General features: G+C 45.4%; 1 long non-coding RNA gene across 1 annotated transcript in view; it reads right to left on the bottom strand.

Moving 5' to 3' along the window:
- Window positions 1–3,308: 3,308 nt before the first annotated feature.
- LOC149464682 (uncharacterized) overlaps window positions 3,309–18,110 on the bottom strand; it is a 31,039-nt gene continuing 16,237 nt past the window's right edge. Inside the window, exon 2 of the long non-coding RNA XR_016312340.1 lies at window positions 3,309–3,559. This is a non-coding gene — a long non-coding RNA (uncharacterized LOC149464682). The remainder of the gene's footprint in view (window positions 3,560–18,110) is intronic.

Here is an 18,110-nt window from a genome sequence, read left to right as displayed (position 1 = left end):
AGGTCTGTGGATGGAGACCCCCCACTCCCATATGATGGCTTGGTAGATCTCCCCATTGAGCAGCCATTCTGATTCCCTCAGCAGCCTCCTCCTGAGAAAGGCTGCCACCTGGTTCAGATCCCCCTTCAGGTGGAAGGCGGATAAGGAGGCTACATTTGTCCCCGCCCAGGTGAGCAGCTCCGAAGCCAGGGACCACAGAGTCCTGCTTCAAGTCCCTCCCTGCCTGTTGACATACGCCAGGACGGATGAGTTGTCTGAGAGGATCCGCATGTGCTGGCCCCGTAGCTGCTCCTGGAAGGCCACAAGGGCCACCGCCTTGAGTTCTTTCCAGTTTGAGGATCTGTTCCTCTCTTCTGGTAGCCAAGAATCCTGCACCACGGACCCCCTTGGTGTGCTCCCCAACCCCTGGTGCTCGTGTCTGTTGCAATTTCCCTGGAGATGGGTAAGGCCCATAACAACCCCTGAGTCAGATTGGCTGACCTCCTCCACCACCAGAGGGTCCTCTTCACCCGGGGGGGTACCTGTATCAAGGAGTCTAAAGACGCCTGCCGGCAATCCCAGACATCCAAAATGAACAGCTGGTGGGGCCACAAGTGCAAACCTGCCTATTGTACCACCGGGATGGACAAGGTCAGCAGGCCCAACATTGACACGGATTCTCTTAGGGACACAGCCTGCTTCCCTAGCAGCTGCCTGATTCCTCTGCCCAACGTTAGGATTTTCTCCTGGGGCAGAAAGGTCCTCTGAAGGGTGGAATCCAGTTCGTAGCCCAGGTACACCATTTTTTGGGACCAAATTCGACCTGAATAAGTTTACTAGCCAGCCCAGATTCTCCAGGTGTTTCATCACCAAGGTTATATCCCGCAACAGCTGTTCCTCTGAGTCTGCAAACAATAGGAGATAGTCCAGGTAAGCCTTAGACAAAGAGACACCAGGGCCTCAGCTATAATCTTTGTGAAAATCCTGGCTGAGGAAGAAGGCCCAAAGGGAAGGGCTCAGAAATGCAGGTGAAGAATTTCCCTGGAGCCCCATACTGCCAACCTCAGGAATTTCTGAAAGGCTTCTGCAATAGGAATGTGTAAGTAAGCATCCTTTAGGTCTATTGAGGCCAGAAAGCAGTTGGGAGGAAGAAGAGACCTGACCGAGAAAATTGAATCCATAGGGAATTTTTGTATTTGATGGTCTTGTTCAAGGGCCTGAGGTTCAGAATCAGCCTGTACATTCCTGAGGGCTTTCTGACCACAAAGACATGGGAATAGAAACCCCTGCCAATCTCTGCTGCGAGGACCCTGACAACGACCTTCTGCTCCTCCAACTTCTGCAGAGAAGAGAGTAGGGCTGAGGCCTTCTTTGCACATCTTGGGAGCTCCATCACTAATAATCTTTGTGGCGGCGGCCTCCGAAATTCCAGGCAGTACCCCCTTCTCACTGGAAGACACTGCTTCCCACTGTGGGAGGAAGACCCCCAATCTTCCTCCCACCGGGGGAACACTGTCATTGCGATTTTTGGGGCTGCTCAGGAGGACGGAAAATCTCTCCTCCCTTACCCTTTCCTTTTTGCCCCCAGGGCCTTTTCTGTACTTCCAGCCTGATGGCTTGTACCCGCTTTTGGGGACGCATTTCCCCTCCCATGCACTTGGAAGGGCTTCCAAGTCCGTGTCTCCCTACCGGAGGAAACACGGTTACCGAGGTCAGAGTGGGGAGGCCGTACTTTTATTCTGGGTGGAGGCATTTCCTCAGGTGGGGAGCAGCCAAGGTCTTTCAAGGTGCTGTCCTGAAAGACAGGGAGGGGTAAAAAATCTTTCATGTACTCAACATGTCCCTCAGCAAATAACGTGGGTTGTCTACTTTCCAAAAAGGGGTCAGTTGGGGGGTGTTTGTACTGTCCTGGCATTTTAATGCCTCAAGAAATGTGACTCACAGCGGTTTAAATCTGTGTAAATTTCAATGTATATACATCATAGTTTGTAGACTCTATAACTTTGACAGAAACCATTTAACACACTTACTGGGATTTTTTTCCAAGGACATGTAGCAAAATTCATTTTGGCCTAAATTTCTGAAGAAATTTATTTTTATTGGATATTTTTTATAACATACATTACATATACAGAAAGTAGTATATATATTTTTTTCCAGTATTTTTGGTCTTCTTTCGTTTAACTCAGTGGCTATCAAATACCACCAAAAGAAAGCTCTATTTGTGTGAAAAAATTATATAAATTTCTTTTTTACAGTGTTAAATGACTGCACAATAGTCGGTTGTAATGCAAGGCTGGATACAAAAACCAAAACCAGCACTCACACCATAGTTTCTAAGATTGTGAGGGACATGCTACCAAGTGTAAAAATGCCCTGGCACATCAAGCAGCATTCACTCAGCACCCCAAGAATCCAACTGCAGTGTTCTTGCACTGTCAAAACCTCCACATTTATTATCACACAACACACAGGAGGATATATCTTATGGTCATCACAATCTGCATAATAACACACACCAATAGTAATGTGAGTATTTCAGCATATAACAAACACATCTTTTGACAGCGTCACAGCATAGAATTAATACATTACCAAAGCTATGGGAAGAAGGGAAGGAAGAGACCTCATCAAACCACAGTGCACAGGAGATCGTGGAGAAGCCCGGAGCATGACCAATTGATGAGTCCATGCACCTTCTGCAAAAGTCCCAGGGTCAGAGTGTCCCTCACACGCATGGGATGGCTTCTGATCGCATCATCTCCAGGCCTCTCCTAAATACCCCCGCTCAGTGCTTCGGGCCACAATCCCAGATTGAGCAGCGCCTCACCTGCTCCGAGATACTGTTTCAGATAACACTGAAAGGTTCTGTGAGGTAATAGAGTCACACCCAGTCACTTATCACTATCATGCCATCTAGCAGGCCTAATAAACACATGATCTTGTTTACATAATGCCATCTAAGTTTTCTCTAAGTTCAAGATGTTCACTTTTCACAAACAAATCTAACTGGCATAAACAAGTCTTATCTAATAAAAGCAGCTATATCTTGTGCAAGTTTCCCTTAGCCTAGGACATTACGTCATTCTCCCTGCTTCTGGCATATGGGCAGCAATACTTTATTGTAAAAATCCCCGAGGAAACCAAGGGCCCAAGGCCAGCACATTTCATAGGCATTACACCGGTTAATGTGCCAAAGTGCTGAAAAGCAAAAAATGGTAGGAGGTCATACCCAGAAATTGTCCCATTGCCACGTCCCAATTATGGATATAGACATCAAAGAAATAGCTCATGGACTTTTTAGGCACATAAACTCGGAACACAAAGGATAAAATCAAGGGTTACTTTATTAACATGTCACATCTAAAACATATCAAACGTGCATTAAAAATTGCATTGCACAATTGAAACACAGCAGGTTTCCCCCCATCCCCCACAATACAGGCTGTTCGAATGGAAGTTAAGTAAGGATGGTAGATACAATTTACTTGCTTCAGAAGGTGGGGAATGTTCAAGCTGTTTGCAAAATACCCAACATGTTTCGCGACTGGAGTCAATTCCTCAGGGATTAGCAATGCATCTAAAAGACAAACAAACTTAAACGGTAATCACTGTAAAATTAAACAAAGGAGTGTAAATACAGCATAGACATTGCCTATCAGGCACTTATAAAGGTAAATAGTGTGTGTTGTATAATAGAGAACTCCTCAATGCAGCAACCAAGGTCCCGACGACCAACCAAAGACAGGGACCCCAAATAACCGGGTATGGGGGTGCATCAGTTCAGCAATAGGCAGACAGAGAACCCCACAGGGATCACAGGCATTCAGCAAGAAAACAAAAAATCAGAAGTACAGGGCAACAATCGTCATCATCATCATAATAATCCAGCTAGCAACAATTAGTAATGGGGAACAGCATAGGCCTATAAACAACCAAAAGAAAAAGATATTGAATTAGTAGTGCAACAGGCAACCCATCTATGGATGTACATTAATCCAAAATACTCAAAAGTGGGTTACCTCTGTAAATAAAGCAACGTGTCCTCTATATAGGCCTAGAAGGCATATGTAGACAACCATTATCCATAAAACAAAGGGTTGGAAAGCTCTCAGCATATTATCTCCATTATAAGGCATGAAAATTGATTGGCATGGAAAACAAGGAATACCCCAAATTCAGAGACTCCCTCTAAACATTCAACCCCCAAGAGGCATATAACCATCATCATTACAACTGCAAAATAACTCAATATACCTGCTACATTATAGCCAAAGTGGAGACCCATATAGGAGCCACAAATTTCCCTCGTGATGTTAGAGGAATCCCAGAGGGTTTGTCTGCCAACCCGCACCGCTTAAATGCGCCCCGCTCGGGTGCGTCAATGCCAACGATGTGTGACATCATCATAGCCTGGCCAGAGGGTCTGCGCATGTGCAAGGCCCCCGCACGTGCACAGAGCATCACGTCATCCATGCAACAAGCCCAATGCCGCAACAGGAACACTGGCGCACACACAGATGAGGGGGATCCAAAAGGACCCCACCACCCCCTAACACCGCGGGTGACTGAGCGGACCCACCCAAACGCACCCCCCCCAGGGGCACCACGGACGGGCAGGAAGGCCGGCACACTGACCAGCCGCAGCCCAGCAGCCACACAACCGACCAACAAGGCCCACCGACCACAAACAGGAGTCTGATATCATAACAACACCAATCAACAAAAATGTACATGACAATAACATAAAGTAGGACTCAATAAACAAATCGGTTATAAATGTGATAGACAAGGCCATTAAATAATTCACAGACGTTGCAAGGCAACTGGATCCACCAGTGGCAAATCCACAGCAAAGCACATCAACAGCCGCTACCCAATCCAGGACCACCCACTAAAGTAGCATAACCACAGGAGGCCAGAGACACAGAAAACTCCACAAATCGGTGCATATCTATGTGTTCCATAATAAAAGATTTGGTCATAACAATTATAATGCCAAACATAACCAAGACGTGTCAATATTTGTTTACACAGATCACTTTGAAACAATAGAGAATAGTATATGGAGAAGGCCTGTATCTAGAATAAATGAGATGACTGTATATTACCTAAATGGGATAACCCCCACCAATGATGAAGATGAAAAACATAATCCATAATAAATCGGTCCCTTATCAAGAAGCCTTATGATCCCAAATCACATATGATGTCTATACCCTTTGATCAGAGAAAGGATTTAAATGATAGGATTTCATTAAGACTTGGTGGATTTACAGTGCTAAGACATTCGATCCACATTGTTTTCTTTACAGATAATTTTCTTATCCCAATTGCCTCCACGTGGGTCTCTCCTGACTACCTCCAATACAATAAACCTAGCTTGTGTGGTATCAAATTTGTGATATAACTCCAGGTGACAACTAATGGGTGTAAGCATTTTGGCATTAGATGAATAATAGATATGGTCATGTATTCTTTGGTTAAACTGACATATGGTTTTACCCACATAATAGGCTCCACAAGTACATGTCATAAGGTATATTATGACATGTACAATTAGCATGAAATTTGGGGGTCAAAATCTCTCCATTAGGTAAAGTGAATTGTTGGCTAGTCTGTACCCAAGGGCAGTATGTATATCTACCACAGGCAAAAATGCCATTAGGAAGTGTGGAAGGATTGGTTCTTGGTACAAAATGACTCAACGTTAGTTTATCTTTGATAGAGGCTGCTTTCCAGAACTCTATCTCACAGTAGTCCTTAACGTATTTATTTAATATGCAGGAGATGCCAATGATGTTGTAACATATTACATCATTCCTGGTGTTGTACAGAGTGCTGTGTAATAAATCTTACTATTTAGTGTTCGACCTTAGATTTCGATGTAGAGTATAATAGTAATGTCCTATCACTCGCCAATGCCTTATTATAGGCCTTACGTAAAATCAGTGCATAATTTGTTAGACATGCATTTCTTTTGAATTTTTTGTTGCTATTCTGTCTCTCAGTGTTACAATACACCTACCATTCGATTTGTAGACTGATCATTTCTTTGTGAGTGGGCAAACATTCAAAATCAGCAGGGGATCAAATACTTATTTCCTTCACTGTAAATATGTTTTTACATGGGGATTACGAGTGGAATATTATGATTACACATGACAAGGAACACATTGAATCAGTATATGATTTTGCAATATAGGGAAAGTTTTTATTACTATACATAGAGATTATGGGTGTAATATCAGCGTTACATATATCAAGTATCCTATTTGACCTTTTTCTGATATAAATATGGAAATAATTATTTTTATACATGGGGATTACAAGTGAAATATTATGGTTTCTGATAAGAATATGGGTATAATTATTGTTCTACATGGAGATTACAGATGGAATATCATGGCTTGAGCATGTTTAACCATGATATTCCAGTGCAAAATTAACAAGGAACATATTTGATCTTTTTTCAGATAAGAATATAGCTATACTTTTTCACCTTTGAGTTTATGTGTGGAATATCATGGTTACACAACCCACACGATCTATTTTTACCTGATTCTGACATAAATCACTTAGGAAACACTTAAAGTGGTTGAAAAGGCTGAAGTTTTTTTTTTACTTTTTGAATTCTATGCAGTAAATTGAAAAAAAAAACTATGTGCTGCTCCCCGCCACAGTCCCCTTAATACTTATCTGAGTCCCTTCTCGATTCTGCAATGTGCATGGGAGCCTTGGCTGTCCCTGTGTTTCTCTCTTCTAATTGGCTGAGACACAGTAGTGGGAACCGCTTGCTCACAGCCAGTGAGAAGAGAGCAGGGGGCAGGGCAGAGCCATGGCTCTATGTGTCTTAGGGACGAAAAGAGTAGGCTCAGGAGCAAGCACGCACCAGTGCCCCCATAGCAAGTGGCTTGCTATTGTGTGCACTGCTCAGCGGGGAGGGGCCAGGAGCTGCGGCTGGGAACCCGAAAAGAGGAGGATTGGGGTGCTCTGTGCGAAACCACTGCACAGAGTATGTAAGTATAAAATGTTTGTTATTTAAAAAAAATTAACCTTTAATATCAAAAGGAACATATCTAATTGGTTTCCGATAAGATGTTCCATGTTATGAGTGATCATCATATTTTACCCATTATCCCCATATGTAAAATCATTACTAACCCATATTCTTATCCGAAACAAATCAAATGTGTTCCTTGGCATGCGTAACCATGATAATGCACCCATAATCCCCATGTAGAAAAAAAATATTACATCCATATTCTTATCAGAAACAGATCAAATATGATACTCACATTGTGTAACCATGGTAATCCACCCACAGTCCCCATATAGAAATATAATTATAATCATACGCTTTTCAAAACAGGTTAAATATGTTCCGTGTTATGTCTAACCATGATATTCCATCCAAAATCCACAAGTAAAAAAAAATATGTTACCCATATTCTGATCAGAAACAGGTCAAAAACATTATGTAGGATGTGTAATGAGAAACAAGTTAAATGTATTCCTGGGCATGTTTAATCATGATATTCCACCTATAACCCCTATGTAGAAAAATAACTATACTCATATTCGTAGCAGAAACAGGTCAAATGTGGTCCTAGGCATCTTTAACCATGATATTCCACCCATAAACCCCATGTGAAAAAATAACTATACCAACATTCCTTTTAGAAGCAGGTAAAATATGGTCCTTGGAGTGTGTATCAACAATAATCCACCCATAATCCCCATGTAGAAAAATAAATTATTCTTATATTGTTATCAGAAATATGTCAAATGTTTTCCTAGGCATGTTGAACTATGATATTCCACCATAATATCATGTAGAAAAAAAAACTATACCCATATTCTTATCAGAAACAGGTCAAATATGGTTCTTGGCATTTGTATCTACAATAATACCCATGTAGAAAAATTACTATTCTCATATTCTTATCAGAAATATGACAAAAGTGTTCCTAGGCATATTTAGCCATGATATTCAACCTCAAAAATAACTATACCCATATTCTTATCAGAAATATGTCAAATGTTGTCCTTGGCATGTGTACCTACAATATTCCAACCATAGTCCCCATGTGAAAAAATAACTATACCCATATTCTTATCAGAAACATGTCAAATATTGTCCTTTACATGTGTATCCATAATAATCCACCCATAACCTTATGTAGAAAAATAACTTCGCATATTCTTATCAGAAACAGGTCAAATGTGTTTATAAGTGGGGCGCTCATGAGCAGCGCATGAGGATGGCCGCTTGGTAGCCACGCTTCTCCACCGCCGGGCACTTCAGCTCCTTCTCTGCCTTCAGGGGAGCCTGTTCTGTCCCCTACCCTTGCCCTCATCCTCCACTGACCCCCCGCCACCTATGGGGAAGAAATCGGCAGCCTCCTGCGCCTCCAGCGATCAATTGCCGGACCGGTCCAGTGATGCGGCCGACTTGCCTCCAGAAGCCCCGGGCCCCGATTTCAGCCACTTCCCCGTCACTACCTTCGGGTGGTCCGGACGCCCCTCCAAACCTGGAGAGCCTGCCTGACATCTCTGCAGACCTCCCACAGCCCCCCTTGCGGGACACAGACCTACTAGCCAGGTTCAAGACCATGCTGCAGCAGGAGCTTCACACCGCTACCTCCAAAACAGCGACTCATCTCACCAAGGAGGTTCGCAAATTGGGAAGCTGCACTGATGTTCTTGAAGATAAGATGGACGCCGCGGCTACGGTGATAGAAAATCATGAACAGGACCTTTCAGATCTGAGAAAAGAGCTTGACGCAGATTTTTTGCATCTGGAAGACTTTGAGAATAGGTACCGTCAGGGTAATCTTCGCCTGCGTGGCCTGCCCGAAGCCATCATTGACCTCAAGTCCACTGCTACCGTGCTTTTTCAAGAGCTGGTTTCGGTGATACTGATAGACCGTCTGGAGTTTGATCGCATTCATTGGGCCGTGGGTCCGAGGGTCCTCCCAGGGACATCATAATTAAATTCACCTAGTACCGTACGAAACAATCGCTCCTTCGCTCTGCGCAAGACAAGCAGGATCTTTGCTTTCAAGGTCATCCGTACCAGCTGTTCGCGGATCTGGCACCATCCACCATACAGAAAGGTCAACAAATGAAACCCTTCACGTCACTCCTCATGAACTGTCACATCAAGTACCAATGGGGCTTTCCATTTAAGCTTTCGTTCGTGTACCAAGGTCTGAGCCATGTTGTCCACAATCCGGAAGAGGCCAAGTCGACCCTGGACGCGCTACACCTTCTGCCCTCGCGGGATACCTCCGACAGCTAGGTGCGGCCCTCCGCTCCACATCCTCCTTCATCTCAGCTGGGGGCATATATTGGAGAACGTTGGCAGCCGTAAACGCTCCCTCCCTAGTACCCCTCCGTTGTCTGAATCCTCCCGCTCCGATCCAGGTTGAGTACGGCTGGATGGGTAAGCTTTTTCACTTTTTAGATGGCTTGACCCACTGCCGTGACTCTCCGCATTTCTGATGGGGCGGAGACCTTGACTGGCCCTTGTTGGGCGAACTTTTTGTATGTTTCATGTCTTTATTTTTACAGTTTGAAATGTTCTTCTATGCAATACTGGTTTGTACTGGTGGTGATCCTCGGTCCACGTCGGCTCCTCGCGGTCTGGCTTTGAGTTGAATTTTTTTTTTTTTTTTGGGGGGTTAGGCGAAATGTTTGTAGGCTTTGTGTCCTATCCCCTTGGTTTCTTTGTTTTGTTTCCGCCAATTTTTACTGTTATACCTGGATTTTGTTTGTTTATGCGGATCCCCGTCTCCCTGGTTTTTTTTTTTTGGGGGGGTTATTGTGCCTTTTAACATACACCGGGGGTCTTCCTGGCTCATGGTCCCATGCCTTATATGGTTGGTGCTGGCTTCTGATCTATTGGGGCCGTGACCCAGGAATGCCTCATCTCTATTATGCTTGTATGTCTGTGTACCTGCTTACATTTTCTTTGTATATTACGGTGTCATATTATGCATTCCTTAAGGTCATGTACTTGACATTGTCTTTTTGCCTGATTATGTTCCCGCCCCCCTTTTTTTTTCCACCCTTCCCCTTTTTTCTCTCATTTTCCTTCCCCTTTTCTTCCCCTCCCCATGAAGGTTCTTTTTTCTATTATACTGTTTATGACGCACCCATTTGTCCGGTGGTAGAGCTACCCCCTATGTGTGTCCTTGCGGTTGGGATGCAATTTCCACTACCTAAGAGTGTACATTTTCTTCTTCGGTCTCTTGTTTCTTGTCTGTTTTTTTTTCTCTTTTCTCACAGATCCGGGGTAGCCCAGGGTAAGGTTGCATTTGAGGATTGGACCGTAATTCTTTGCGTATTTTGGCAGCTGAATTCCCTTGACTCAGTATAGCTTTAGAACCTTTAAAGATTTTTTCTGAAAATATCCATGGTTTTAATTCTCCGATCAAGCATTCTAAAGTGTTCCATCATCTTAAGTCCCAAGACGTGGATGTAGTCTGTCTGCAGGAGACAAGGTTCTCAATCCTTACCGCCATCTCTCTCACCATTATCCAACCTTTTCCTCTGCTTTAGCCCTTGAGAAGCATAGAGGCGTGGTGATTGTTTTTAGACGCAATCTGCTGTTTACTTGCAACCTGGAAATAGCTGATCCCTTCAGCAGGTATTTGCTTCTCCGGGGTACCCTTTGGGACCAGAAGGTGACCCTGGTGGGTTATTACGTGCCAAATAGATTTCAACACAAATTTTTTCTCACTTGTTGAAGGTGATTTCGCACCATCAACGTGGTATTCTCTTATTGCTGGGCGATTTGAATGTTGCTCTTAATTCCTCTGTCGATCGCCATTACCCAACGGAAGGGACCCTTAGCCACAACCTTTCTCAGGAATCTAAATTGCGTGATACGCTGCAAGCATATGGTTTGGTATATGTCTGGCGGGAAATGCATCCTATGTCGCGGGAATACACTTTTTATTTGGCTCCACACCTGAGCTTTTGTAGAATAGATCACGTCTTCATTTCCTTCCAACATTTATCTTTAGTTCAAAAGATTGTCATCTCGACCTCACACTGGTCTGATCATGACCCATTGGTCTTTTCACTGTGTCTTTCTGGTATGGCTCGGCCCTCTTTTCTGTGGAGATTCAATGAATCCCTGCTCACCACTCAGGCTTCTTGCTCCCAGGTTCTTTTGCACATTCAATCCTATTTTACGGACAATGTGGATTCTGTATCCTCGGCCGTCTCTCTGTGGGAGGCTCACAAAGCCACCATTAGGGGTCACCTGATTCAGATTGCTTTGTCCAGGAAACGGGCCAGAGAGAAGAGGATGTAGGAATTGGCCTCGCGATTGGCTGTGGTAGACGCTACCTGGAGAGCCTGCCCGACTACGGCCAATAGGAAAGCTCGATATGTGGTGGCTGCTGAACTTGATCTTCTTTCCACTACATGGACTGAGAAGGCCTTGTGTTGGGCTGGACATAGGTTTTATACATGAGCCAATAAACCGGGGCCAATGTTGGCCAAGAAACTTAATTCGCTAGGTCGCACGCATAAACCTGTTCAACTCCGAGTGAGGGGCGGTGGCCTTACCTTGGACCCTGTGAAGATTACACATAGATTTGCGGATTTTTTGTCCTCCCTTTACCAGAAACTGAATACCTTTGTGGCGGAACACGCTGATAGTTTTTTCGCTGAGCTGCGCCTACCCTCCTTATCTATTGCATCCTGGAATGCCCTGAATACGGATATCTCCGAATCTGAACTCTACCAAGCCATCAAATCTTTGAAGGCCTCCAAGGCTCCAGGCCCAGATGGGTTTTCTGGGCTCTACTATAAAAAATTTGCCACCACTCTGGTTCCTCACTTGGCAGCCTTTTTTCAATTCTTTGAAGCAAGGTTCCCGGCTTTCTTTGGAGTCTCTTCAGGAGCATATTACTATGGTCCCTAAGAAGTCTGAAGATGCCTTTGAACCGCAAGCTTTCAGACCGATCTCGCTGCTAAATGTGGACTTGAAGATTATGGAAAAGGTTCTGAGCACACGAATTAATAAGTATCTACTCTCACTTATCCACAGAGATCAGGTTGGCTTCATTTCGAGGTGACAAGCTGCTGATAATATACGTAAAGTCATCCATCTCATTCATATCTGACATCGACGCAGGTTACCGGGGTTTCTTTTATCCGTGGACATTTATAAAGCATTCTATTTGCTTTCTTGGGAGTATTTGATATATACGCTGTCTAGATGGGGTTTTGGTGACACATTTCTGGCTTGGATCTTGGCTTTATATTCATCTCCCTCGGCCTCTGTCAAATATGCAGGCTTTTTTTTCCTCATCTTTTCCTATTTTCAGGGGCATGAGACAGGGATGCTGACTATCCCCTGCTCTTTTTGTTCTCGCTCTCGAACCTCTAGCTGCAGCCATTCTAAAATCACCTGGATATTTCTGGTGTCCCCTATGCCGGCACTCAATACAAGGCCAACTCTTATGCGGATGATGCTCTTTTGGTTTTACCCAATCCTCTCATCACTCTCCCCAATCTCCAGGTCATATTGGACCGTTTTTCGGCTATATCTGGCCTTAGCATCAAACCACAGCATTGAATATTACGCTCCCTGACGATCTGTTTGAACGGTTGCAGACACAATTTCCCTACTGTTGGTATCATGTACCTGGTGATGGAGGTCAATGGAGAAAGGGCTTCCCTTGCGGCTAAGTTCCGGACTCCCCTGAGAGTGGGACAGCGGGAGTCAGGCCCAAAGTTGCACAGGTCGCCTGTAGGACTGCTGGTTGGTGGTCCACTCAGAAGCACAGCTGGTGCACAGGGATAGGTTTGCAGACTGGAGGCGCCTGTGCGTGGTATGCAAGCCTTCCGGGATTTGGATGTTTGCTGGTTAGTCAGTTCGAGCCAAGGTCAGGTATCGGGTGGGGAACAGAACAGACGTGGTCAGGTGGGATAGCTGAGGTCATACATGGAGGAGCGAGAGAGAGAGTATCCTTTAGCCAAGCCGAGGTCAGATCAGGGGTTCAGTAGAGCAGACAGGTCCAAGTACAAGCCGGGTCGGAATCAGGAAGTCACAAGTCACAGGAAACAGGAACAAACCACGGGGAGCTAGAGATCATCCAGCAACCAGAGGAAGTGATGAGTCTCCTTATAAAGGCCGTCTGGCACCAGACTGAGTCTGATGTGTCCTTCTGCGGCCATGTAGAGTATTGGCAGAAACGCCAGAACTCCTGCTGTGGACAGGACCCTGACAGTGCCCCACCTAAAGGGCAGCCTCCGGATGCCCCCCTGGGCCATCTTTTCAGGATACTTGGAATGAAACTCTTGGAGAAGCCTGGAGGCATGTATATTCCCTTTTGGTTCCCAGGAACTTTCTTCAAGTGGGTACCCCTTCCATCTGACCAGGTACTGGATCTGTCTTCCCCGCCTTCTGCAGTCCAGAATTGCTTCAACCTCATATTCCGTCTCCTCCCCAACTGTTATCGGCGGAGGAGGTGGTTCTACTCTCCCTGAAAAAGGATCAGGAACAGATGGCTTGAGTAGGGAGACGTGGAAAACTGGGTGGATCTTATATGATTCCGGAAGAGACAGCTCAAATGCCACTGGATTTATTTCCCTCCTGATCTGGAAAGGGCCAATTTACCTAGGACCCAACTTACGTGACGGGCACGGGAGTTTTAGATTTGCAGTTGATAGCCAAACCTTGTCTCCAATCTTCAGAGGAGGGTTTCCTCTCCATTTCCTTTCATAGTGTTTCTTATAATCAGCCTGGGATTTCAGTATAGATTCTCGGAGGACTTTACAGTTGTTCTGTAGCATGGAGAGTCTGTCCTGTACTGCGGGTACCGAAGCTTCGGGAATGGTGTCAGGTATGAAGGAAGGGTGGAATCCATAATTAGCCCAAAATGGCGACTGGTTTGTGGCAGAATGGACAGAGTTATTGTAGGCAAATTCTGCCAATGAGAGTAGAGATGCCCAATTATCCTGAGAAAAGGCAGAGAAGCACCGTAAATATTGCTCCAAAGTCTGGTTCATTCGCTCCGTTTGCCCGTTACTCTGGGGATGGTAGGCGGACGATAAGCAGAGTTCCACCTTCAGGGCTTTGCAGAGGGCTCTCCAGAACCTGGACGTAAACTGCACCCCTTGGTCTGAGACGATATTACTGGGCAGACCATGTAACATGACAATCTCTTTGATGAAGGTTAGTGCAGTATCTGGTGCGGATGGCGTACCCACCATTGGTAAAAAGTGGGCCGTTTTGGATAGCCGATCCACTACTACCAGAATGGGCGGTAAATCCACAATGACGTCTATTGCGACCATCTCTGCCTTCCCGTTCTTGGATCCTGGATGGTAGGTTATGTGGTAGTTAAACCTGGAGAAGTACAAAGCCCATCTAGCCTGTCGAGGTCTTAGGAGCTTGGCGGACCTTAGATACTCCAGATTTTTGAGATCCGTGAAAATCATAATTGGGTGGCCGGCTCCTTCCAAGAGATACAGTTGCAAGAAAAAGTATGTGAACCCCTTGGGATTACGTGGAGTTTTGCATGAATTGGGCATAAAATGTGCTCTGAACGTCATCTAAGTCACAACAATAGAAGAACACAGTCTGCTGAACATAATACTACACAAACATTAGATGTTGCCATGGTTTAAGCGTGTCCTGAAGGTAGTCTTCCACTCATCGCCCTTTCTTATACAGACTAAATTGTAGGCACCCCGTAAGTCCAATTTAGTGAAGACTCGGGCCATTCAGAATCTCTAGAATAACTCGGGCACCAGAGGAAGAGGATACCGGTTTTTGATGGTGATTTTATTAAGTTCCCTGTAGTCAATGCATGGTCTAAGAGATCGATTTTTTTTTTCCACAAAGAAGATACCAGCCCCGGCAGGAGAGGAAGAGGGGCAGATGAATCCTTTAGCGAGATTCTCGTCTAGATAGTGCCAGAGGGCTTCCAGTACAAGTTTGGATAATGAAGGTAGATGAACATGGGGGATCTGATCACATCGAAGCGAATAAACTCCTGGTGGCCAGAGTCGATGGTTACAAGAATAGGAGTGGTCTCCTGGGAAACAGGTCCCGAACTCGGAGTAGTGCCATCCGCAAGTAAGACGTCAAGTCTCTGTTTCTTAGGGAGAAGAGGGATGTGCAAGTCCTTGGCCAATTGGATGTCTAAGAAACAGCTACAGGCTCCCGAGTCAACGACTGCCCGCAACTTGACGTCCCTTCCAGCCACCTGCTGGTCTTTTAAATTGCTAGAACGCTCTTTGAGCTTCCTGGCTCCAGCAAAATCATGTATGCTGGCCGGTGAGTTGAGTGATTGAGGCAATGATAGTGGAAAAGCCCTTAATAAATTTCCGGTAAAAGTTAGCGAAACCCACAAATCTTTGGACCCCTTTCCTGTCTGCAGGTGCAGGCCAATCCAGGATAGCAGATACTTTCTGAGGGTCCATGGAGATCCCCCCAGTGGAAATTATGAGCCCTAGGAACTGGATGGACTGCTTCTCAAACTCTCACTTCTCAGCCTTGGCGTACAAGCCATGCATCCTTAGAGTGTTTAGCACCTTCCTAACGTGATTCCGATGGAGTTCCAGTGAAGTAGAGAAGATTAGGATATCGTCCAGGTAGATGATCACGAAAAGGTCTAAGTATTCTCTAAAGATGTCGTTCACAAAATGTTGGAACGTAGCAGGGGCATTACATAGCCCAAACGGCATCACTAGATATCGAAATGTCCGAAGCGTGTCCTGAAGGTAGTCTTCCACTCATCGCCCTTTCTTATACAGACTAAATTGTAGGCACCCCGTAAGTCCAATTTAGTGAAGACTCGGGCCATTCAGAATCTCTAGAATAACTCGGGCACCAGAGGAAGAGGATACCGGTTTTTGATGGTGATTTTATTAAGTTCCCTGTAGTCAATGCATGGTCTAAGAGATCGATTTTTTTTTTTCCACAAAGAAGATACCAGCCCCGGCAGGAGAGGAAGAGGGGCAGATGAATCCTTTAGCGAGATTCTCGTCTAGATAGTGCCAGAGGGCTTCCAGTACAAGTTCGGATAATGAAGGTAGATGAACATGGGGGATCTGATCACATCGAAGCGAATAAACTCCTGGTGGCCAGAGTCGATGGTTACAAGAATAGGAGTGGTCTCCTGGGAAACAGGTCCCGAACTCGGAGTAGTGCCATCCGCAAGTAAGACGTCAAGTCTCTGTTTCTTAGGGAGAAGAGGGATGTGCAAGTCCTTGGCCAATTGGATGTCTAAGAAACAGCTACAGGCTCCCGAGTCAACGACTGCCCGCAACTTGACGTCCCTTCCAGCCACCTGCTGGTCTTTTAAATTGCTAGAACGCTCTTTGAGCTTCCTGGCTCCAGCAAAATCGTGTATGCTGGCGGGTGAGTTGAGTGATTGAGGCAATGATAGTGGAAAAGCCCTTAATAAATTTCCGGTGTCTTGGAAATTCGCTTTAACGAATTTCTCCTTACCGTGAGTACTCGCAGTTGGATGCGCAGAAATCCCCCATAAAGCTGTGCGAATCTCGCTTACCACGACTGCAGCTAAACTACACGATTCCTGCCCATCCAAATACTTTGGTTCTGTTGAAATGTGGGAGAATTGGAGCTCCGTTACCCTAGAATGATCAAACGACACTCTCAGGATGGTGTTGCAACTCACATAAGGGCCGTTTCAGACCCAGCTCTCTGTTTTATTAAAAATACACACATGCCCCCCACATGAATAAAGTCAATCCCCTCCCACCGAACAATGCAATGGGGAGTGCCTATACACAAGATGTACATTCCAATTGGAGCATAGCCTTTCCTATTATCTATCACTGGTCCTCCCCCATGAGCCTTCTGAGGTCAGCAGACTTCCTCCCCTTCCCATGAGCCCTCTGTGGAGAGCATATCTCCTCCCCTTCCCCCCCATGAGCCATCTGAGGTCATATTTCCTGTCCTACTAGCTTCTATTGGTATGTAAATTCTTTGTACAAGCATTCCCTAAAAATATCAGTCTGTACCTGGATGGGCCCGATACGATCTTTATTAAAACACATCCATCCAAGGTACAGTTTCAAGTTGGTAATGGGTTGTAAGATATGCATAAGCCTACACGTGGAGTTCACACCGCTTGGCGCCTTGCGTTATGAAGCCCATGTGGTACTATGCTGCTGATATGTGGATACAGGCCCGCGGTCTACTGCCAGCGACATTCGCATCGAATGCCGTGGTGGTATACACGCCGGTCTATAAGCGCAGATCTGCCATCTCATCCATTACCAAGCTGAGTACTGTAATACATACATTGTACATGCGCATGGCCCAATTGCAGCCTTCAGAGCTTTAATTAAGCCACACGAGAGACATATGAATAACACGAATATATGACACATTTAAAGTTCGACCAACAATACAAAATTTCCATGACATTCCCTCCTGTTTTATCATATTCTCCTCGTGTCCCTTCTTGATCTTCTTCAGCTTGATGGGTGTAGTCTCAAAACCTCAAAGAGTTCGTGTAGTTGTCCCTGAGAATAAAGCTCCACGGGGTACCTGAAACAACAAGACCCGACGCAGACTCGACGCAAACAGGCTTGATTGAAGCAATGATCCTCAAGAGCGTTGGAACCTTCACTACAGGAAGGCTCTTGCAAAAACCACAAACAGACTTGTGGTATGAATAAGGCTTGTGATCCCACGGTGGTCTGGGGAGATCCAGCAACAGATTCTCAAATTGCCCCTGCAGACGGGGCCACACAAGGCTGGTCTCGACCCAGACAGTTTTCCAAATCGCAGACACAAACCATGATGAGGCTTGAAGCTTGCTTGAAGGTCTTGGAGAATGGGGTCTTCAGGGAGATAAATTAGAGGGAAGCCAGGACGTAATCTGTAGAGAAGGTGGTTGGTTGGTGAGGTCTTCCTCCGATCAGTGGTTGGAGTGGGATCCCAGGAGCGGGCATGGAGATGTGGTCGTCTGCCCGAGCTTGGCTTACACGGTCGATGAGGCAACAGGAACATCTCACCGCGGCATATAAAAGGCAGATGAAAAAGAGAAGCATCAGGACATACACTCCTACTTCCTTCAACCAAGATCCGATGGAGAACAGGAAATCTCCCAATCCTCCCAAACCCT

The sequence above is a fragment of the Staurois parvus genome, unplaced genomic scaffold, assembly GCF_062004578.1.
Source record: "Staurois parvus isolate SC_StPar_1 unplaced genomic scaffold, SC_StPar_1.0 ptg000149l, whole genome shotgun sequence".
In the NCBI taxonomy this organism is placed as follows: domain Eukaryota; kingdom Metazoa; phylum Chordata; class Amphibia; order Anura; family Ranidae; genus Staurois; species Staurois parvus.
Note: the sequence above shows the minus strand (reverse complement) of the source record. Positions and strands in the feature narration are given on the sequence as shown.